This window comes from Microcebus murinus, unplaced genomic scaffold (assembly GCF_040939455.1).
Source record: "Microcebus murinus isolate Inina unplaced genomic scaffold, M.murinus_Inina_mat1.0 scaf014_hap2_Mmur4.0, whole genome shotgun sequence".
In the NCBI taxonomy this organism is placed as follows: domain Eukaryota; kingdom Metazoa; phylum Chordata; class Mammalia; order Primates; family Cheirogaleidae; genus Microcebus; species Microcebus murinus.
This window is the reverse complement of record NW_027438960.1, coordinates 3,055-24,131: the sequence shown is the minus strand read 5'-3', so window position 1 is coordinate 24,131 and position 21,077 is coordinate 3,055. Positions and strand designations below refer to the sequence as shown.

General features: G+C 63.9%; 6 non-coding genes across 6 annotated transcripts; all 6 read right to left on the bottom strand.

Annotated features, from left to right (window-relative positions):
* Positions 1-2,817: 2,817 nt before the first annotated feature.
* Positions 2,818-2,936, bottom strand: LOC142867187 (5S ribosomal RNA). The gene has a single exon (XR_012916913.1). It is a non-coding gene; the product is annotated as a 5S ribosomal RNA (ribosomal RNA).
* A 3,444-nt stretch (positions 2,937-6,380) lies between these two features.
* On the bottom strand, positions 6,381-6,499 carry LOC142867324 (5S ribosomal RNA). The gene has a single exon (XR_012916956.1). It is a non-coding gene; the product is annotated as a 5S ribosomal RNA (ribosomal RNA).
* A 3,427-nt stretch (positions 6,500-9,926) lies between these two features.
* LOC142867313 (5S ribosomal RNA) lies at positions 9,927-10,045 on the bottom strand. Its single transcript, XR_012916945.1, has one exon. It is a non-coding gene; the product is annotated as a 5S ribosomal RNA (ribosomal RNA).
* A 3,433-nt stretch (positions 10,046-13,478) lies between these two features.
* Positions 13,479-13,597, bottom strand: LOC142867302 (5S ribosomal RNA). The gene has a single exon (XR_012916934.1). It is a non-coding gene; the product is annotated as a 5S ribosomal RNA (ribosomal RNA).
* Positions 13,598-17,032: 3,435 nt separating this feature from the next.
* On the bottom strand, positions 17,033-17,151 carry LOC142867291 (5S ribosomal RNA). The gene has a single exon (XR_012916923.1). It is a non-coding gene; the product is annotated as a 5S ribosomal RNA (ribosomal RNA).
* Positions 17,152-20,586: 3,435 nt separating this feature from the next.
* Positions 20,587-20,705, bottom strand: LOC142867181 (5S ribosomal RNA). Its single transcript, XR_012916908.1, has one exon. It is a non-coding gene; the product is annotated as a 5S ribosomal RNA (ribosomal RNA).
* Positions 20,706-21,077: the final 372 nt, after the last annotated feature.

Below are 21,077 nucleotides of genomic sequence, written 5' to 3'. Positions count from 1 at the left end.
TGGGGGCCGGGACCCTCCTCTGTGTCCTCCTGTGGCCCAGTCCAAGGGGCCTGGGCCTGGCCGGGGCTGCATTGGACCCCGACCACCCTGGCGTGTGGACTCGCTAAAAATCGGCCATTAGATATTGGATTCCAGCTTCCTTGAGGTCATTTCACTAATGAGTGCACCGGAAAGAGTTTCCTAATCCATCTGTGAGGGTGGCAACTGAAAGAGAATTTGAAAGCTGACAGAATAGGCGAGGGAAGGCATAGGAGATTTCCACACCCAGCAAGGAAGACTTTCCCGAAATGGAAGAAAGAAAGGAGCAAACAGAGACACCGGTAGCCCGCCCGGAAAAGAGTCTGCCCCTTAGAGAAAGCACCCTGACCAGGTTCACCCGTGGGTGGGTGGCGAGCTAGCGGCATTCAGAAGAGCGAGGCCCGCAGTCTGTGCGGAAGACACCTGCACTCGGGGGTGTGTGGCGGCGCGATTCACAAGCAGCTCCAGATGTTAAGCCAAGGAGAAGCCAGGGAGTTCCCAACGCCCCAGGTGTCCTCAGCCCAGGACTGGGTGCTGTGGGAATGCGAAGCCCGGCTCCTTGTCTCAGAGCGGGGTTCCCAGGAGGATCAGGCTGAAGCTGGGACTTGGCCTCAAAGTGTCCCCTCGCATGGCCACCCCCTTCCCCTTCCTGCTCCTCTACTCCTGGTGCCCCTCCATCCAGGGGCCAGACCTTAAAGAGTCACCGCAAGAGAATCCTGGTCCCAAAGGAGCCTTCTGGGGGACCGGTGCTGAGAGAGGCTGTGGGCATGGCCCGCTGGGGCTCTGCCCGACCCAGGGCTGAGAGGTGCAACCTCCCAGCTCTGGGTCCCTGCAGGAAGTGTTGGCAAGCACGGGGCCAGTCCTCCAAAGGCCCAGGTGCAGGGAGCCCAGGCCAAGCAGCCTGTGGAAGAAGCCACTTGCCGTGCCACCCCGGGAACAGGACTGCAGGCCCCGGCCCTTCCCACCTCCTCCTCCTCCTCCTCCTCCCCCCCGCCCCCCCCCCCCCCCCCCGCGACATGGCACAGGGCTCAGAGACACCTCAGACTCTTGCTACCCAAAGTGCAAAGGGCATCAGTTGCTCCTCCAACCCCCCCCCGCCCAGCAGACCACATTGTCCAGCCAGCCCCCGGGCCTCCCTGGGGTGCCCAGCACAAAAGTGCAGACACCCACCGGACCCTCAATCTCAGCTTTCGGATGTTTTCGCCACTCTAAGGACCCGCAGGCCAGCTGGGCCTTCGGGCAGGACAGAGAGCCCCGGAATCCGACGTGGAGAGCTGCGTGTACGTCCCCATCAGGAGGCGGTCCCCACCTCCGCGGCTCTCCCCTTGCGGGGAGCGGCAGCCCAGCCGCCCAGCCGGCAGCCGCAGGGCCTCAGGGAAGACACCAGGCTGGGCCCCCGCGGCACAGCGGGGGCACGTCCCCCGCACTCACGCGACTTAGGGACGGCTGCTGGAGACTGCTGCGGCCACCCTGCTGCCGGGTTTCTGGAGGGCTTCCTGGAAGCAGCGTCCACACCAAGCCCTTGGAAGGCCCAGGCGACGGAGGAGCCGGTCAGGCAGGGGCCGAGGACGGTGAGAGGCCGGGCGGGAAGGAGCATGTCAGGCAGGGGCAGAGGACGGTGACAGGCCGGGCGGGGAGGAGCCGGTCAGGCGGGGGCCCAGGACAGTGACGGGCCTGGCCGGGGAGGAGTGCGTCAGGCAGGGGCAGAGGAGACGGGCTGGGTAAGGGTTAGGGTGACAGTTAGGGCACAATTCACAATCGCAAAGACGTGGAAGCGACCCGAGTGCCCATCCATCCAGGAGTGCATCAATAAAATGTGGCGCGTGGACACCACGGAGTGCCATTCGGCTGTGAGGAGCAGCGGTGAGAGGGCACCTCTCGTGTTCTCCTGGCCAGAGCTGGAACCCGTTCCAGTAAGCCAGGTATCCCAAGAACGGACACACGAGCACCACGTGAGCGCGCTCACCAGCAAATTGGTACGAACGGATGGACACCTAAGTGGACGGAGAGGAATCACCTTCATCGGGTGGGTGTCGGGCGGGTGGGGGGAGGGGAGGGGCATACACCTCCATTAGGAATGGGGTGGGTGCGCACCCACTGGGGGATGGGCGCACTTGAAGCTCTGACCCGAGGGGGGAGGCTTGGAGAGGGCAACGCACCCGACCCTAACATTGGTACCCCCACAATACGCTGGAGCAACATGAGAGGTATATGAATAAGAACACAGGGGGGAGGGGGGCACGGGCAACACATGTCACCTGAATACTTGTACTCCCATCATCTGCTTGAAAAGAGAGAGAAAAGAAAATGCAATAATAGAGGTAAGAGACACTTTTTAAAAATCATGAATCCGAAGAGAAAAGTAAAAGGAGGCCTGTGGAGCAGGTCTGGGTGTGACTCCGGATCCCCCAACATCAGGTGCCACCACCAAAGATTCCTGCGTGTAGCCCATAGAACCCCAAAAGCAACGGGACGAGTTCTGGTCACATACTCCCTCAAAATGACATCCTGGCCTTCTTCTGGAACTCCCTCCCCTCTCAGACTCTCAAGGTTTCCTCCAGCGTGTCGGTTCCCACAGAGCAGACCTTTGGTCTGAGACCTGACAGTCCAGATGCCACGCATGCTGCCGCGTGGCGGCGGTGTCGCGGCTTGGGACAAGAGGAGGCCCCACGGTGCGGGCTGGGGCGCCAGGCACCGCTGCGGGCGCTGAGGGTTGGGGTCACCCCCACCCCGGGCCGCCGCCGCGCTCCCAGAAAGGGGACAGAACAAGAGGCAAAAAAAAAATAAATAAAAAGCAGCAGCCTGTGGCACCCGGTATTCCCAGGCGGTCTCCCATCCAAGTACTAACCAGGCCCGACCCTGCTTAGCTTCCGAGACCAGACGAGATCGGGGGCGTTCAGGGTGGTGTGGCCCTAGACGGCGGCGGAGGGCGCCCCTGCCCCGCTCAAGAAGCCGAGCCTCTCTGCGCTTTCCCGCCGCCTCCCGCCCCAGGCCCCGCGCCGGGCCGGGCCGGGCCTGTTGAGTTCGCCGGCCGGGTCCCGCGGGCTCCCAGGGACGGGGGTGATGGGCGGGGCGGGGCGGGGCGGGGCGGGGGGCTGTCTCTCTATACACACACACACACACTCACACTCACTCACACTCACACAAGATGCGCCTCCACGGCTGGACTCGCCAAGGTGGAGCCCTCCCAGCCCCCCTCGTCTCCTCGCCCGGCCTCCTTCACCTACCCGCTGCCCACCCCCAGCGCGTCGCCGCCGCTGACTGCGCACGCGCGCGCGGGTCGCTCGCCCTTTGACCCCAGCCAGGGGCCGCCCTCCCCCACAACCCCTTTCAGCTGCGCCCCCCCCCCCGCCCTGTGGGTGGGCTGCCGCCTATTCCCCCGGGCCAGGGCTGGGGCACAGCCAGTGTATGGGGCGTCTCCCTCTGGGGATGTGTCCCATGGGTGGGGTGGGGTGCCGTGGTTTGTGGGGCGCTGAAGAAATCAGTCCCCTCCATCTCCTTCCTCTGGAAAACGCCCAAGCCCGTGGAGAACTGCGGGCACCGCTTCGTGGGGGCCGGGACCCTCCTCTGTGTCCTCCTGTGGCCCAGTCCAAGGGGCCTGGGCCTGGCCGGGGCTGCATTGGACCCCGACCACCCTGGCGTGTGGACTCGCTAAAAATCGGCCATTAGATATTGGATTCCAGCTTCCTTGAGGTCATTTCACTAATGAGTGCACCGGAAAGAGTTTCCTAATCCATCTGTGAGGGTGGCAACTGAAAGAGAATTTGAAAGCTGACAGAATAGGCGAGGGAAGGCATAGGAGATTTCCACACCCAGCAAGGAAGACTTTCCCGAAATGGAAGAAAGAAAGGAGCAAACAGAGACACCGGTAGCCCGCCCGGAAAAGAGTCTGCCCCTTAGAGAAAGCACCCTGACCAGGTTCACCCGTGGGTGGGTGGCGAGCTTAGCGGCATTCAGAAGAGCGAGGCCCGCAGTCTGTGCGGAAGACACCTGCACTCGGGGGTGTGTGGCGGCGCGATTCACAAGCAGCTCCAGATGTTAAGCCAAGGAGAAGCCAGGGAGTTCCCAACGCCCCAGGTGTCCTCAGCCCAGGACTGGGTGCTGTGGGAATGCGAAGCCCGGCTCCTTGTCTCAGAGCGGGGTTCCCAGGAGGATCAGGCTGAAGCTGGGACTTGGCCTCAAAGTGTCCCCTCGCATGGCCACCCCCTTCCCCTTCCTGCTCCTCTACTCCTGGTGCCCCTCCATCCAGGGGCCAGACCTTAAAGAGTCACCGCAAGAGAATCCTGGTCCCAAAGGAGCCTTCTGGGGGACCGGTGCTGAGAGAGGCTGTGGGCATGGCCCGCTGGGGCTCTGCCCGACCCAGGGCTGAGAGGTGCAACCTCCCAGCTCTGGGTCCCTGCAGGAAGTGTTGGCAAGCACGGGGCCAGTCCTCCAAAGGCCCAGGTGCAGGGAGCCCAGGCCAAGCAGCCTGTGGAAGAAGCCACTTGCCGTGCCACCCCGGGAACAGGACTGCAGGCCCCGGCCCTTCCCACCTCCTCCTCCTCCTCCTCCTCCTCGCCCCCGGCCCCCCCCCCCCCCCCGCGACATGGCACAGGGCTCAGAGACACCTCAGACTCTTGCTACCCAAAGTGCAAAGGGCATCAGTTGCTCCTCCAACCCCCCCCCCCGCCCAGCAGACCACATTGTCCAGCCAGCCCCCGGGCCTCCCTGGGGTGCCCAGCACAAAAGTGCAGACACCCACCGGACCCTCAATCTCAGCTTTCGGATGTTTTCGCCACTCTAAGGACCCGCAGGCCAGCTGGGCCTTCGGGCAGGACAGAGAGCCCCGGAATCCGACGTGGAGAGCTGCGTGTACGTCCCCATCAGGAGGCGGTCCCCACCTCCGCGGCTCTCCCCTTGCGGGGAGCGGCAGCCCAGCCGGCAGCCGCAGGGCCTCAGGGAAGACACCAGGCTGGGCCCCCGCGGCACAGCGGGGGCACGTCCCCCGCACTCACGCGACTTAGGGACGGCTGCTGGAGACTGCTGCGGCCACCCTGCTGCCGGGTTTCTGGAGGGCTTCCTGGAAGCAGCGTCCACACCAAGCCCTTGGAAGGCCCAGGTGACGGAGGAGCCGGTCAGGCAGGGGCCGAGGACGGTGAGAGGCCGGGCGGGAAGGAGCATGTCAGGCAGGGGCAGAGGACGGTGACAGGCCGGGCGGGGAGGAGCCGGTCAGGCGGGGGCCCAGGACAGTGACGGGCCTGGCCGGGGAGGAGTGCGTCAGGCAGGGGCAGAGGAGACGGGCTGGGTAAGGGTTAGGGTGACAGTTAGGGCACAATTCACAATCGCAAAGACGTGGAAGCGACCCGAGTGCCCATCCATCCAGGAGTGCATCAATAAAATGTGGCGCGTGGACACCACGGAGTGCCATTCGGCTGTGAGGAGCAGCGGTGAGAGGGCACCTCTCGTGTTCTCCTGGCCAGAGCTGGAACCCGTTCCAGTAAGCCAGGTATCCCAAGAACGGACACACGAGCACCACGTGAGCGCGCTCACCAGCAAATTGGTACGAACGGATGGACACCTAAGTGGACGGAGAGGAATCACCTTCATCGGGTGGGTGTCGGGCGGGTGGGGGGAGGGGAGGGGCATACACCTCCATTAGGAATGGGGTGGGTGCGCACCCACTGGGGGATGGGCGCACTTGAAGCTCTGACCCGAGGGGGGAGGCTTGGAGAGGGCAACGCACCCGACCCTAACATTGGTACCCCCACAATACGCTGGAGCAACATGAGAGGTATATGAATAAGAACACAGGGGGGAGGGGGGCACGGGCAACACATGTCACCTGAATACTTGTACTCCCATCATCTGCTTGAAAAGAGAGAGAAAAGAAAATGCAATAATAGAGGTAAGAGACACTTTTTAAAAATCATGAATCCGAAGAGAAAAGTAAAAGGAGGCCTGTGGAGCAGGTCTGGGTGTGACTCCGGATCCCCCAACATCAGGTGCCACCACCAAAGATTCCTGCGTGTAGCCCATAGAACCCCAAAAGCAACGGGACGAGTTCTGGTCACATACTCCCTCAAAATGACATCCTGGCCTTCTTCTGGAACTCCCTCCCCTCTCAGACTCTCAAGGTTTCCTCCAGCGTGTCGGTTCCCACAGAGCAGACCTTTGGTCTGAGACCTGACAGTCCAGATGCCACGCATGCTGCCGCGTGGCGGCGGTGTCGCGGCTTGGGACAAGAGGAGGCCCCACGGTGCGGGCTGGGGCGCCAGGCACCGCTGCGGGCGCTGAGGGTTGGGGTCACCCCCACCCCGGGCCGCCGCCGCGCTCCCAGAAAGGGGACAGAACAAGAGGCAAAAAAAAAATAAATAAAAAGCAGCAGCCTGTGGCACCCGGTATTCCCAGGCGGTCTCCCATCCAAGTACTAACCAGGCCCGACCCTGCTTAGCTTCCGAGACCAGACGAGATCGGGGGCGTTCAGGGTGGTGTGGCCCTAGACGGCGGCGGAGGGCGCCCCTGCCCCGCTCAAGAAGCCGAGCCTCTCTGCGCTTTTCCGCCGCCTCCCGCCCCAGGCCCCGCGCCGGGCCGGGCCGGGCCTGTTGAGTTCGCCGGCCGGGTCCCGCGGGCTCCCAGGGACGGGGGTGATGGGCGGGGCGGGGCGGGGCGGGGCGGGGGGCTGTCTCTCTATACACACACACACACACTCACACTCACTCACACTCACACAAGATGCGCCTCCACGGCTGGACTCGCCAAGGTGGAGCCCTCCCAGCCCCCCTCGTCTCCTCGCCCGGCCTCCTTCACCTACCCGCTGCCCACCCCCAGCGCGTCGCCGCCGCTGACTGCGCACGCGCGCGCGGGTCGCTCGCCCTTTGACCCCAGCCAGGGGCCGCCCTCCCCCACAACCCCTTTCAGCTGCGCCCCCCCCCCGCCCTGTGGGTGGGCTGCCGCCTATTCCCCCGGGCCAGGGCTGGGGCACAGCCAGTGTATGGGGCGTCTCCCTCTGGGGATGTGTCCCATGGGTGGGGTGGGGTGCCGTGGTTTGTGGGGCGCTGAAGAAATCAGTCCCCTCCATCTCCTTCCTCTGGAAAACGCCCAAGCCCGTGGAGAACTGCGGGCACCGCTTCGTGGGGGCCGGGACCCTCCTCTGTGTCCTCCTGTGGCCCAGTCCAAGGGGCCTGGGCCTGGCCGGGGCTGCATTGGACCCCGACCACCCTGGCGTGTGGACTCGCTAAAAATCGGCCATTAGATATTGGATTCCAGCTTCCTTGAGGTCATTTCACTAATGAGTGCACCGGAAAGAGTTTCCTAATCCATCTGTGAGGGTGGCCACTGAAAGAGAATTTGAAAGCTGACAGAATAGGCGAGGGAAGGCATAGGAGATTTCCACACCCAGCAAGGAAGACTTTCCCGAAATGGAAGAAAGAAAGGAGCAAACAGAGACACCGGTAGCCCGCCCGGAAAAGAGTCTGCCCCTTAGAGAAAGCACCCTGACCAGGTTCACCCGTGGGTGGGTGGCGAGCTAGCGGCATTCAGAAGAGCGAGGCCCGCAGTCTGTGCGGAAGACACCTGCACTCGGGGGTGTGTGGCGGCGCGATTCACAAGCAGCTCCAGATGTTAAGCCAAGGAGAAGCCAGGGAGTTCCCAACGCCCCAGGTGTCCTCAGCCCAGGACTGGGTGCTGTGGGAATGCGAAGCCTGGCTCCTTGTCTCAGAGCGGGGTTCCCAGGAGGATCAGGCTGAAGCTGGGACTTGGCCTCAAAGTGTCCCCTCGCATGGCCACCCCCTTCCCCTTCCTGCTCCTCTACTCCTGGTGCCCCTCCATCCAGGGGCCAGACCTTAAAGAGTCACCGCAAGAGAATCCTGGTCCCAAAGGAGCCTTCTGGGGGACCGGTGCTGAGAGAGGCTGTGGGCATGGCCCGCTGGGGCTCTGCCCGACCCAGGGCTGAGAGGTGCAACCTCCCAGCTCTGGGTCCCTGCAGGAAGTGTTGGCAAGCACGGGGCCAGTCCTCCAAAGGCCCAGGTGCAGGGAGCCCAGGCCAAGCAGCCTGTGGAAGAAGCCACTTGCCGTGCCACCCCGGGAACAGGACTGCAGGCCCCGGCCCTTCCCACCTCCTCCTCCTCCCCCCCGCCCCCCCCCCCCCCGCGACATGGCACAGGGCTCAGAGACACCTCAGACTCTTGCTACCCAAAGTGCAAAGGGCATCAGTTGCTCCTCCAACCCCCCCCCCCGCCCAGCAGACCACATTGTCCAGCCAGCCCCCGGGCCTCCCTGGGGTGCCCAGCACAAAAGTGCAGACACCCACCGGACCCTCAATCTCAGCTTTCGGATGTTTTCGCCACTCTAAGGACCCGCAGGCCAGCTGGGCCTTCGGGCAGGACAGAGAGCCCCGGAATCCGACGTGGAGAGCTGCGTGTACGTCCCCATCAGGAGGCGGTCCCCACCTCCGCGGCTCTCCCCTTGCGGGGAGCGGCAGCCCAGCCGGCAGCCGCAGGGCCTCAGGGAAGACACCAGGCTGGGCCCCCGCGGCACAGCGGGGGCACGTCCCCCGCACTCACGCGACTTAGGGACGGCTGCTGGAGACTGCTGCGGCCACCCTGCTGCCGGGTTTCTGGAGGGCTTCCTGGAAGCAGCGTCCACACCAAGCCCTTGGAAGGCCCAGGTGACGGAGGAGCCGGTCAGGCAGGGGCCGAGGACGGTGAGAGGCCGGGCGGGAAGGAGCATGTCAGGCAGGGGCAGAGGACGGTGACAGGCCGGGCGGGGAGGAGCCGGTCAGGCGGGGGCCCAGGACAGTGACGGGCCTGGCCGGGGAGGAGTGCGTCAGGCAGGGGCAGAGGAGACGGGCTGGGTAAGGGTTAGGGTGACAGTTAGGGCACAATTCACAATCGCAAAGACGTGGAAGCGACCCGAGTGCCCATCCATCCAGGAGTGCATCAATAAAATGTGGCGCATGGACACCACGGAGTGCCATTCGGCTGTGAGGAGCAGCGGTGAGAGGGCACCTCTCGTGTTCTCCTGGCCAGAGCTGGAACCCGTTCCAGTAAGCCAGGTATCCCAAGAACGGACACACGAGCACCACGTGAGCGCGCTCACCAGCAAATTGGTACGAACGGATGGACACCTAAGTGGACGGAGAGGAATCACCTTCATCGGGTGGGTGTCGGGCGGGTGGGGGGAGGGGAGGGGCATACACCTCCATTAGGAATGGGGTGGGTGCGCACCCACTGGGGGATGGGCGCACTTGAAGCTCTGACCCGAGGGGGGAGGCTTGGAGAGGGCAACGCACCCGACCCTAACATTGGTACCCCCACAATACGCTGGAGCAACATGAGAGGTATATGAATAAGAACACAGGGGGGAGGGGGGCACGGGCAACACATGTCACCTGAATACTTGTACTCCCATCATCTGCTTGAAAAGAGAGAGAAAAGAAAATGCAATAATAGAGGTAAGAGACACTTTTTAAAAATCATGAATCCGAAGAGAAAAGTAAAAGGAGGCCTGTGGAGCAGGTCTGGGTGTGACTCCGGATCCCCCAACATCAGGTGCCACCACCAAAGATTCCTGCGTGTAGCCCATAGAACCCCAAAAGCAACGGGACGAGTTCTGGTCACATACTCCCTCAAAATGACATCCTGGCCTTCTTCTGGAACTCCCTCCCCTCTCAGACTCTCAAGGTTTCCTCCAGCGTGTCGGTTCCCACAGAGCAGACCTTTGGTCTGAGACCTGACAGTCCAGATGCCACGCATGCTGCCGCGTGGCGGCGGTGTCGCGGCTTGGGACAAGAGGAGGCCCCACGGTGCGGGCTGGGGCGCCAGGCACCGCTGCGGGCGCTGAGGGTTGGGGTCACCCCCACCCCGGGCCGCCGCCGCGCTCCCAGAAAGGGGACAGAACAAGAGGCAAAAAAAAAATAAATAAAAAGCAGCAGCCTGTGGCACCCGGTATTCCCAGGCGGTCTCCCATCCAAGTACTAACCAGGCCCGACCCTGCTTAGCTTCCGAGACCAGACGAGATCGGGGGCGTTCAGGGTGGTGTGGCCCTAGACGGCGGCGGAGGGCGCCCCTGCCCCGCTCAAGAAGCCGAGCCTCTCTGCGCTTTCCCGCCGCCTCCCGCCCCAGGCCCCGCGCCGGGCCGGGCCGGGCCTGTTGAGTTCGCCGGCCGGGTCCCGCGGGCTCCCAGGGACGGGGGTGATGGGCGGGGCGGGGCGGGGCGGGGCGGGGGGCTGTCTCTCTATACACACACACACACACTCACACTCACTCACACTCACACAAGATGCGCCTCCACGGCTGGACTCGCCAAGGTGGAGCCCTCCCAGCCCCCCTCGTCTCCTCGCCCGGCCTCCTTCACCTACCCGCTGCCCACCCCCAGCGCGTCGCCGCCGCTGACTGCGCACGCGCGCGCGGGTCGCTCGCCCTTTGACCCCAGCCAGGGGCCGCCCTCCCCCACAACCCCTTTCAGCTGCGCCCCCCCCCGCCCTGTGGGTGGGCTGCCGCCTATTCCCCCGGGCCAGGGCTGGGGCACAGCCAGTGTATGGGGCGTCTCCCTCTGGGGATGTGTCCCATGGGTGGGGTGGGGTGCCGTGGTTTGTGGGGCGCTGAAGAAATCAGTCCCCTCCATCTCCTTCCTCTGGAAAACGCCCAAGCCCGTGGAGAACTGCGGGCACCGCTTCGTGGGGGCCGGGACCCTCCTCTGTGTCCTCCTGTGGCCCAGTCCAAGGGGCCTGGGCCTGGCCGGGGCTGCATTGGACCCCGACCACCCTGGCGTGTGGACTCGCTAAAAATCGGCCATTAGATATTGGATTCCAGCTTCCTTGAGGTCATTTCACTAATGAGTGCACCGGAAAGAGTTTCCTAATCCATCTGTGAGGGTGGCAACTGAAAGAGAATTTGAAAGCTGACAGAATAGGCGAGGGAAGGCATAGGAGATTTCCACACCCAGCAAGGAAGACTTTCCCGAAATGGAAGAAAGAAAGGAGCAAACAGAGACACCGGTAGCCCGCCCGGAAAAGAGTCTGCCCCTTAGAGAAAGCACCCTGACCAGGTTCACCCGTGGGTGGGTGGCGAGCTAGCGGCATTCAGAAGAGCGAGGCCCGCAGTCTGTGCGGAAGACACCTGCACTCGGGGGTGTGTGGCGGCGCGATTCACAAGCAGCTCCAGATGTTAAGCCAAGGAGAAGCCAGGGAGTTCCCAACGCCCCAGGTGTCCTCAGCCCAGGACTGGGTGCTGTGGGAATGCGAAGCCCGGCTCCTTGTCTCAGAGCGGGGTTCCCAGGAGGATCAGGCTGAAGCTGGGACTTGGCCTCAAAGTGTCCCCTCGCATGGCCACCCCCTTCCCCTTCCTGCTCCTCTACTCCTGGTGCCCCTCCATCCAGGGGCCAGACCTTAAAGAGTCACCGCAAGAGAATCCTGGTCCCAAAGGAGCCTTCTGGGGGACCGGTGCTGAGAGAGGCTGTGGGCATGGCCCGCTGGGGCTCTGCCCGACCCAGGGCTGAGAGGTGCAACCTCCCAGCTCTGGGTCCCTGCAGGAAGTGTTGGCAAGCACGGGGCCAGTCCTCCAAAGGCCCAGGTGCAGGGAGCCCAGGCCAAGCAGCCTGTGGAAGAAGCCACTTGCCGTGCCACCCCGGGAACAGGACTGCAGGCCCCGGCCCTTCCCACCTCCTCCTCCTCCTCCTCCTCCCCCCCGGCCCCCCCCCCCGCGACATGGCACAGGGCTCAGAGACACCTCAGACTCTTGCTACCCAAAGTGCAAAGGGCATCAGTTGCTCCTCCAACCCCCCCCCCCGCCCAGCAGACCACATTGTCCAGCCAGCCCCCGGGCCTCCCTGGGGTGCCCAGCACAAAAGTGCAGACACCCACCGGACCCTCAATCTCAGCTTTCGGATGTTTTCGCCACTCTAAGGACCCGCAGGCCAGCTGGGCCTTCGGGCAGGACAGAGAGCCCCGGAATCCGACGTGGAGAGCTGCGTGTACGTCCCCATCAGGAGGCGGTCCCCACCTCCGCGGCTCTCCCCTTGCGGGGAGCGGCAGCCCAGCCGGCAGCCGCAGGGCCTCAGGGAAGACACCAGGCTGGGCCCCCGCGGCACAGCGGGGGCACGTCCCCCGCACTCACGCGACTTAGGGACGGCTGCTGGAGACTGCTGCGGCCACCCTGCTGCCGGGTTTCTGGAGGGCTTCCTGGAAGCAGCGTCCACACCAAGCCCTTGGAAGGCCCAGGCGACGGAGGAGCCGGTCAGGCAGGGGCCGAGGACGGTGAGAGGCCGGGCGGGAAGGAGCATGTCAGGCAGGGGCAGAGGACGGTGACAGGCCGGGCGGGGAGGAGCCGGTCAGGCGGGGGCCCAGGACAGTGACGGGCCTGGCCGGGGAGGAGTGCGTCAGGCAGGGGCAGAGGAGACGGGCTGGGTAAGGGTTAGGGTGACAGTTAGGGCACAATTCACAATCGCAAAGACGTGGAAGCGACCCGAGTGCCCATCCATCCAGGAGTGCATCAATAAAATGTGGCGCGTGGACACCACGGAGTGCCATTCGGCTGTGAGGAGCAGCGGTGAGAGGGCACCTCTCGTGTTCTCCTGGCCAGAGCTGGAACCCGTTCCAGTAAGCCAGGTATCCCAAGAACGGACACACGAGCACCACGTGAGCGCGCTCACCAGCAAATTGGTACGAACGGATGGACACCTAAGTGGACGGAGAGGAATCACCTTCATCGGGTGGGTGTCGGGCGGGTGGGGGGAGGGGAGGGGCATACACCTCCATTAGGAATGGGGTGGGTGCGCACCCACTGGGGGATGGGCGCACTTGAAGCTCTGACCCGAGGGGGGAGGCTTGGAGAGGGCAACGCACCCGACCCTAACATTGGTACCCCCACAATACGCTGGAGCAACATGAGAGGTATATGAATAAGAACACAGGGGGGAGGGGGGCACGGGCAACACATGTCACCTGAATACTTGTACTCCCATCATCTGCTTGAAAAGAGAGAGAAAAGAAAATGCAATAATAGAGGTAAGAGACACTTTTTAAAAATCATGAATCCGAAGAGAAAAGTAAAAGGAGGCCTGTGGAGCAGGTCTGGGTGTGACTCCGGATCCCCCAACATCAGGTGCCACCACCAAAGATTCCTGCGTGTAGCCCATAGAACCCCAAAAGCAACGGGACGAGTTCTGGTCACATACTCCCTCAAAATGACATCCTGGCCTTCTTCTGGAACTCCCTCCCCTCTCAGACTCTCAAGGTTTCCTCCAGCGTGTCGGTTCCCACAGAGCAGACCTTTGGTCTGAGACCTGACAGTCCAGATGCCACGCATGCTGCCGCGTGGCGGCGGTGTCGCGGCTTGGGACAAGAGGAGGCCCCACGGTGCGGGCTGGGGCGCCAGGCACCGCTGCGGGCGCTGAGGGTTGGGGTCACCCCCACCCCGGGCCGCCGCCGCGCTCCCAGAAAGGGGACAGAACAAGAGGCAAAAAAAAAATAAATAAAAAGCAGCAGCCTGTGGCACCCGGTATTCCCAGGCGGTCTCCCATCCAAGTACTAACCAGGCCCGACCCTGCTTAGCTTCCGAGACCAGACGAGATCGGGGGCGTTCAGGGTGGTGTGGCCCTAGACGGCGGCGGAGGGCGCCCCTGCCCCGCTCAAGAAGCCGAGCCTCTCTGCGCTTTCCCGCCGCCTCCCGCCCCAGGCCCCGCGCCGGGCCGGGCCGGGCCTGTTGAGTTCGCCGGCCGGGTCCCGCGGGCTCCCAGGGACGGGGGTGATGGGCGGGGCGGGGCGGGGCGGGGCGGGGGGCTGTCTCTCTATACACACACACACACACTCACACTCACTCACACTCACACAAGATGCGCCTCCACGGCTGGACTCGCCAAGGTGGAGCCCTCCCAGCCCCCCTCGTCTCCTCGCCCGGCCTCCTTCACCTACCCGCTGCCCACCCCCAGCGCGTCGCCGCCGCTGACTGCGCACGCGCGCGCGGGTCGCTCGCCCTTTGACCCCAGCCAGGGGCCGCCCTCCCCCACAACCCCTTTCAGCTGCGCCCCCCCCCCGCCCTGTGGGTGGGCTGCCGCCTATTCCCCCGGGCCAGGGCTGGGGCACAGCCAGTGTATGGGGCGTCTCCCTCTGGGGATGTGTCCCATGGGTGGGGTGGGGTGGCGTGGTTTGTGGGGCGCTGAAGAAATCAGTCCCCTCCATCTCCTTCCTCTGGAAAACGCCCAAGCCCGTGGAGAACTGCGGGCACCGCTTCGTGGGGGCCGGGACCCTCCTCTGTGTCCTCCTGTGGCCCAGTCCAAGGGGCCTGGGCCTGGCCGGGGCTGCATTGGACCCCGACCACCCTGGCGTGTGGACTCGCTAAAAATCGGCCATTAGATATTGGATTCCAGCTTCCTTGAGGTCATTTCACTAATGAGTGCACCGGAAAGAGTTTCCTAATCCATCTGTGAGGGTGGCAACTGAAAGAGAATTTGAAAGCTGACAGAATAGGCGAGGGAAGGCATAGGAGATTTCCACACCCAGCAAGGAAGACTTTCCCGAAATGGAAGAAAGAAAGGAGCAAACAGAGACACCGGTAGCCCGCCCGGAAAAGAGTCTGCCCCTTAGAGAAAGCACCCTGACCAGGTTCACCCGTGGGTGGGTGGCGAGCTAGCGGCATTCAGAAGAGCGAGGCCCGCAGTCTGTGCGGAAGACACCTGCACTCGGGGGTGTGTGGCGGCGCGATTCACAAGCAGCTCCAGATGTTAAGCCAAGGAGAAGCCAGGGAGTTCCCAACGCCCCAGGTGTCCTCAGCCCAGGACTGGGTGCTGTGGGAATGCGAAGCCCGGCTCCTTGTCTCAGAGCGGGGTTCCCAGGAGGATCAGGCTGAAGCTGGGACTTGGCCTCAAAGTGTCCCCTCGCATGGCCACCCCCTTCCCCTTCCTGCTCCTCTACTCCTGGTGCCCCTCCATCCAGGGGCCAGACCTTAAAGAGTCACCGCAAGAGAATCCTGGTCCCAAAGGAGCCTTCTGGGGGACCGGTGCTGAGAGAGGCTGTGGGCATGGCCCGCTGGGGCTCTGCCCGACCCAGGGCTGAGAGGTGCAACCTCCCAGCTCTGGGTCCCTGCAGGAAGTGTTGGCAAGCACGGGGCCAGTCCTCCAAAGGCCCAGGTGCAGGGAGCCCAGGCCAAGCAGCCTGTGGAAGAAGCCACTTGCCGTGCCACCCCGGGAACAGGACTGCAGGCCCCGGCCCTTCCCACCTCCTCCTCCTCCTCCTCCTCGCCCCCGGCCCCCCCCCCCCCGCGACATGGCACAGGGCTCAGAGACACCTCAGACTCTTGCTACCCAAAGTGCAAAGGGCATCAGTTGCTCCTCCAACCCCCCCCCCGCCCAGCAGACCACATTGTCCAGCCAGCCCCCGGGCCTCCCTGGGGTGCCCAGCACAAAAGTGCAGACACCCACCGGACCCTCAATCTCAGCTTTCGGATGTTTTCGCCACTCTAAGGACCCGCAGGCCAGCTGGGCCTTCGGGCAGGACAGAGAGCCCCGGAATCCGACGTGGAGAGCTGCGTGTACGTCCCCATCAGGAGGCGGTCCCCACCTCCGCGGCTCTCCCCTTGCGGGGAGCGGCAGCCCAGCCGGCAGCCGCAGGGCCTCAGGGAAGACACCAGGCTGGGCCCCCGCGGCACAGCGGGGGCACGTCCCCCGCACTCACGCGACTTAGGGACGGCTGCTGGAGACTGCTGCGGCCACCCTGCTGCCGGGTTTCTGGAGGGCTTCCTGGAAGCAGCGTCCACACCAAGCCCTTGGAAGGCCCAGGCGACGGAGGAGCCGGTCAGGCAGGGGCCGAGGACGGTGAGAGGCCGGGCGGGAAGGAGCATGTCAGGCAGGGGCAGAGGACGGTGACAGGCCGGGCGGGGAGGAGCCGGTCAGGCGGGGGCCCAGGACAGTGACGGGCCTGGCCGGGGAGGAGTGCGTCAGGCAGGGGCAGAGGAGACGGGCTGGGTAAGGGTTAGGGTGACAGTTAGGGCACAATTCACAATCGCAAAGACGTGGAAGCGACCCGAGTGCCCATCCATCCAGGAGTGCATCAATAAAATGTGGCGCGTGGACACCACGGAGTGCCATTCGGCTGTGAGGAGCAGCGGTGAGAGGGCACCTCTCGTGTTCTCCTGGCCAGAGCTGGAACCCGTTCCAGTAAGCCAGGTATCCCAAGAACGGACACACGAGCACCACGTGAGCGCGCTCACCAGCAAATTGGTACGAACGGATGGACACCTAAGTGGACGGAGAGGAATCACCTTCATCGGGTGGGTGTCGGGCGGGTGGGGGGAGGGGAGGGGCATACACCTCCATTAGGAATGGGGTGGGTGCGCACCCACTGGGGGATGGGCGCACTTGAAGCTCTGACCCGAGGGGGGAGGCTTGGAGAGGGCAACGCACCCGACCCTAACATTGGTACCCCCACAATACGCTGGAGCAACATGAGAGGTATATGAATAAGAACACAGGGGGGAGGGGGGCACGGGCAACACATGTCACCTGAATACTTGTACTCCCATCATCTGCTTGAAAAGAGAGAGAAAAGAAAATGCAATAATAGAGGTAAGAGACACTTTTTAAAAATCATGAATCCGAAGAGAAAAGTAAAAGGAGGCCTGTGGAGCAGGTCTGGGTGTGACTCCGGATCCCCCAACATCAGGTGCCACCACCAAAGATTCCTGCGTGTAGCCCATAGAACCCCAAAAGCAACGGGACGAGTTCTGGTCACATACTCCCTCAAAATGACATCCTGGCCTTCTTCTGGAACTCCCTCCCCTCTCAGACTCTCAAGGTTTCCTCCAGCGTGTCGGTTCCCACAGAGCAGACCTTTGGTCTGAGACCTGACAGTCCAGATGCCACGCATGCTGCCGCGTGGCGGCGGTGTCGCGGCTTGGGACAAGAGGAGGCCCCACGGTGCGGGCTGGGGCGCCAGGCACCGCTGCGGGCGCTGAGGGTTGGGGTCACCCCCACCCCGGGCCGCCGCCGCGCTCCCAGAAAGGGGACAGAACAAGAGGCAAAAAAAAAATAAATAAAAAGCAGCAGCCTGTGGCACCCGGTATTCCCAGGCGGTCTCCCATCCAAGTACTAACCAGGCCCGACCCTGCTTAGCTTCCGAGACCAGACGAGATCGGGGGCGTTCAGGGTGGTGTGGCCCTAGACGGCGGCGGAGGGCGCCCCTGCCCCGCTCAAGAAGCCGAGCCTCTCTGCGCTTTCCCGCCGCCTCCCGCCCCAGGCCCCGCGCCGGGCCGGGCCGGGCCTGTTGAGTTCGCCGGCCGGGTCCCGCGGGCTCCCAGGGACGGGGGTGATGGGCGGGGCGGGGCGGGGCGGGGCGGGGGGCTGTCTCTCTATACACACACACACACACTCACACTCACTCACACTCACACAAGATGCGCCTCCACGGCTGGACTCGCCAAGGTGGAGCCCTCCCAGCCCCCCTCGTCTCCTCGCCCGGCCTCCTTCACCTACCCGCTGCCCACCCCCAGCGCGTCGCCGCCGCTGACTGCGCACGCGCGCGCGGGTCGCTCGCCCTTTGACCCCAGCCAGGGGCCGCCCTCCCCCACAACCCCTTTCAGCTGCGCCCCCCCCCCGCCCTGTGGGTGGGCTGCCGCCTATTCCCCCGGGCCAGGGCTGGGGCACAGCCAGTGTATGGGGCGTCTCCCTCTGGGGATGTGTCCCATGGGTGGGGTGGGGTGCCGTGGTTTGTGGGGCGCTGAAGAAATCAGTCCCCTCCATCTCCTTCCTCTGGAAAACGCCCAAGCCCGTGGAGAACTGCGGGCACCGCTTCGTGGGGGCCGGGACCCTCCTCTGTGTCCTCCTGTGGCCCAGTCCAAGGGGCCTGGGCCTGGCCGGGGCTGCATTGGACCCCGACCACCCTGGCGTGTGGACTCGCTAAAAATCGGCCATTAGATATTGGATTCCAGCTTCCTTGAGGTCATTTCACTAATGAGTGCACCGGAAAGAGTTTCCTAATCCATCTGTGAGGGTGGCAACTGAAAGAGAATTTGAAAGCTGACAGAATAGGCGAGGGAAGGCATAGGAGATTTCCACACCCAGCAAGGAAGACTTTCCCGAAATGGAAGAAAGAAAGGAGCAAACAGAGACACCGGTAGCCCGCCCGGAAAAGAGTCTGCCCCTTAGAGAAAGCACCCTGACCAGGTTCACCCGTGGGTGGGTGGCGAGCTAGCGGCATTCAGAAGAGCGAGGCCCGCAGTCTGTGCGGAAGACACCTGCACTCGGGGGTGTGTGGCGGCGCGATTCACAAGCAGCTCCAGATGTTAAGCCAAGGAGAAGCCAGGGAGTTCCCAACGCCCCAGGTGTCCTCAGCCCAGGACTGGGTGCTGTGGGAATGCGAAGCCCGGCTCCTTGTCTCAGAGCGGGGTTCCCAGGAGGATCAGGCTGAAGCTGGGACTTGGCCTCAAAGTGTCCCCTCGCATGGCCACCCCCTTCCCCTTCCTGCTCCTCTACTCCTGGTGCCCCTCCATCCAGGGGCCAGACCTTAAAGAGTCACCGCAAGAGAATCCTGGTCCCAAAGGAGCCTTCTGGGGGACCGGTGCTGAGAGAGGCTGTGGGCATGGCCCGCTGGGGCTCTGCCCGACCCAGGGCTGAGAGGTGCAACCTCCCAGCTCTGGGTCCCTGCAGGAAGTGTTGGCAAGCACGGGGCCAGTCCTCCAAAGGCCCAGGTGCAGGGAGCCCAGGCCAAGCAGCCTGTGGAAGAAGCCACTTGCCGTGCCACCCCGGGAACAGGACTGCAGGCCCCGGCCCTTCCCACCTCCTCCTCCTCCTCCTCCTCGCCCCCGGCCCCCCCCCCCCCGCGACATGGCACAGGGCTCAGAGACACCTCAGACTCTTGCTACCCAAAGTGCAAAGGGCATCAGTTGCTCCTCCAACCCCCCCCCCGCCCAGCAGACCACATTGTCCAGCCAGCCCCCGGGCCTCCCTGGGGTGCCCAGCACAAAAGTGCAGACACCCACCGGACCCTCAATCTCAGCTTTCGGATGTTTTCGCCACTCTAAGGACCCGCAGGCCAGCTGGGCCTTCGGGCAGGACAGAGAGCCCCGGAATCCGACGTGGAGAGCTGCGTGTACGTCCCCATCAGGAGGCGGTCCCCACCTCCGCGGCTCTCCCCTTGCGGGGAGCGGCAGCCCAGCCGGCAGCCGCAGGGCCTCAGGGAAGACACCAGGCTGGGCCCCCGCGGCACAGCGGGGGCACGTCCCCCGCACTCACGCGACTTAGGGACGGCTGCTGGAGACTGCTGCGGCCACCCTGCTGCCGGGTTTCTGGAGGGCTTCCTGGAAGCAGCGTCCACACCAAGCCCTTGGAAGGCCCAGGTGACGGAGGAGCCGGTCAGGCAGGGGCCGAGGACGGTGAGAGGCCGGGCGGGAAGGAGCATGTCAGGCAGGGGCAGAGGACGGTGACAGGCCGGGCGGGGAGGAGCCGGTCAGGCGGGGGCCCAGGACAGTGACGGGCCTGGCCGGGGAGGAGTGCGTCAGGCAGGGGCAGAGGAGACGGGCTGGGTAAGGGTTAGGGTGACAGTTAGGGCACAATTCACAATCGCAAAGACGTGGAAGCGACCCGAGTGCCCATCCATCCAGGAGTGCATCAATAAAATGTGGCGCGTGGACACCACGGAGTGCCATTCGGCTGTGAGGAGCAGCGGTGAGAGGGCACCTCTCGTGTTCTCCTGGCCAGAGCTGGAACCCGTTCCAGTAAGCCAGGTATCCCAAGAACGGACACACGAGCACCACGTGAGCGCGCTCACCAGCAAATTGGTACGAACGGATGGACACCTAAGTGGACGGAGAGGAATCACCTTCATCGGGTGGGTGTCGGGCGGGTGGGGGGAGGGGAGGGGCATACACCTCCATTAGGAATGGGGTGGGTGCGCACCCACTGGGGGATGGGCGCACTTGAAGCTCTGACCCGAGGGGGGAGGCTTGGAGAGGGCAACGCACCCGACCCCAACATTGGTACCCCCACAATACGCTGGAGCAACATGAGAGGTATATGAATAAGAACACAGGGGGGAGGGGGGCACGGGCAACACATGTCACCTGAATACTTGTACTCCCATCATCTGCTTGAAAAGAGAGAGAAAAGAAAATGCAATAATAGAGGTAAGAGACACTTTTTAAAAATCATGAATCCGAAGAGAAAAGTAAAAGGAGGCCTGTGGAGCAGGTCTGGGTGTGACTCCGGATCCCCCAACATCAGGTGCCACCACCAAAGATTCCTGCGTGTAGCCCATAGAACCCCAAAAGCAACGGGACGAGTTCTGGTCACATACTCCCTCAAAATGACATCCTGGCCTTCTTCTGGAACTCCCTCCCCTCTCAGACTCTCAAGGTTTCCTCCAGCGTGTCGGTTCCCACAGAGCAGACCTTTGGTCTGAGACCTGACAGTCCAGATGCCACGCATGCTGCCGCGTGGCGGCGGTGTCGCGGCTTGGGACAAGAGGAGGCCCCACGGTGCGGGCTGGGGCGCCAGGCACCGCTGCGGGCGCTGAGGGTTGGGGTCACCCCCACCCCGGGCCGCCGCCGCGCTCCCAGAAAGGGGACAGAACAAGAGGCAAAAAAAAAATAAATAAAAAGCAGCAGCCTGTGGCACCCGGTATTCCCAGGCGGTCTCCCATCCAAGTACTAACCAGGCCCGACCCTGCTTAGCTTCCGAGACCAGACGAGATCGGGGGCGTTCAGGGTGGTGTGGCCCTAGACGGCGGCGGAGGGCGCCCCTGCCCCGCTCAAGAAGCCGAGCCTCTCTGCGCTTTCCCGCCGCCTCCCGCCCCAGGCCCCGCGCCGGGCCGGGCCGGGCCTGTTGAGTTCGCCGGCCGGGTCCCGCGGGCTCCCAGGGACGGGGGTGATGGGCGGGGCGGGGCGGGGCGGGGCGGGGGGCTGTCTCTCTATACACACACACACACACACTCACACTCACTCACACTCACACAAGATGCGCCTCCACGGCTGGACTCGCCAAGGTGGAGCCCTCCCAGCCCCCCTCGTCTCCTCGCCCGGCCTCCTTCACCTACCCGCTGCCCACCCCCAGCGCGTCGCCGCCGCTGACTGCGCACGCGCGCGCGGGTCGCTCGC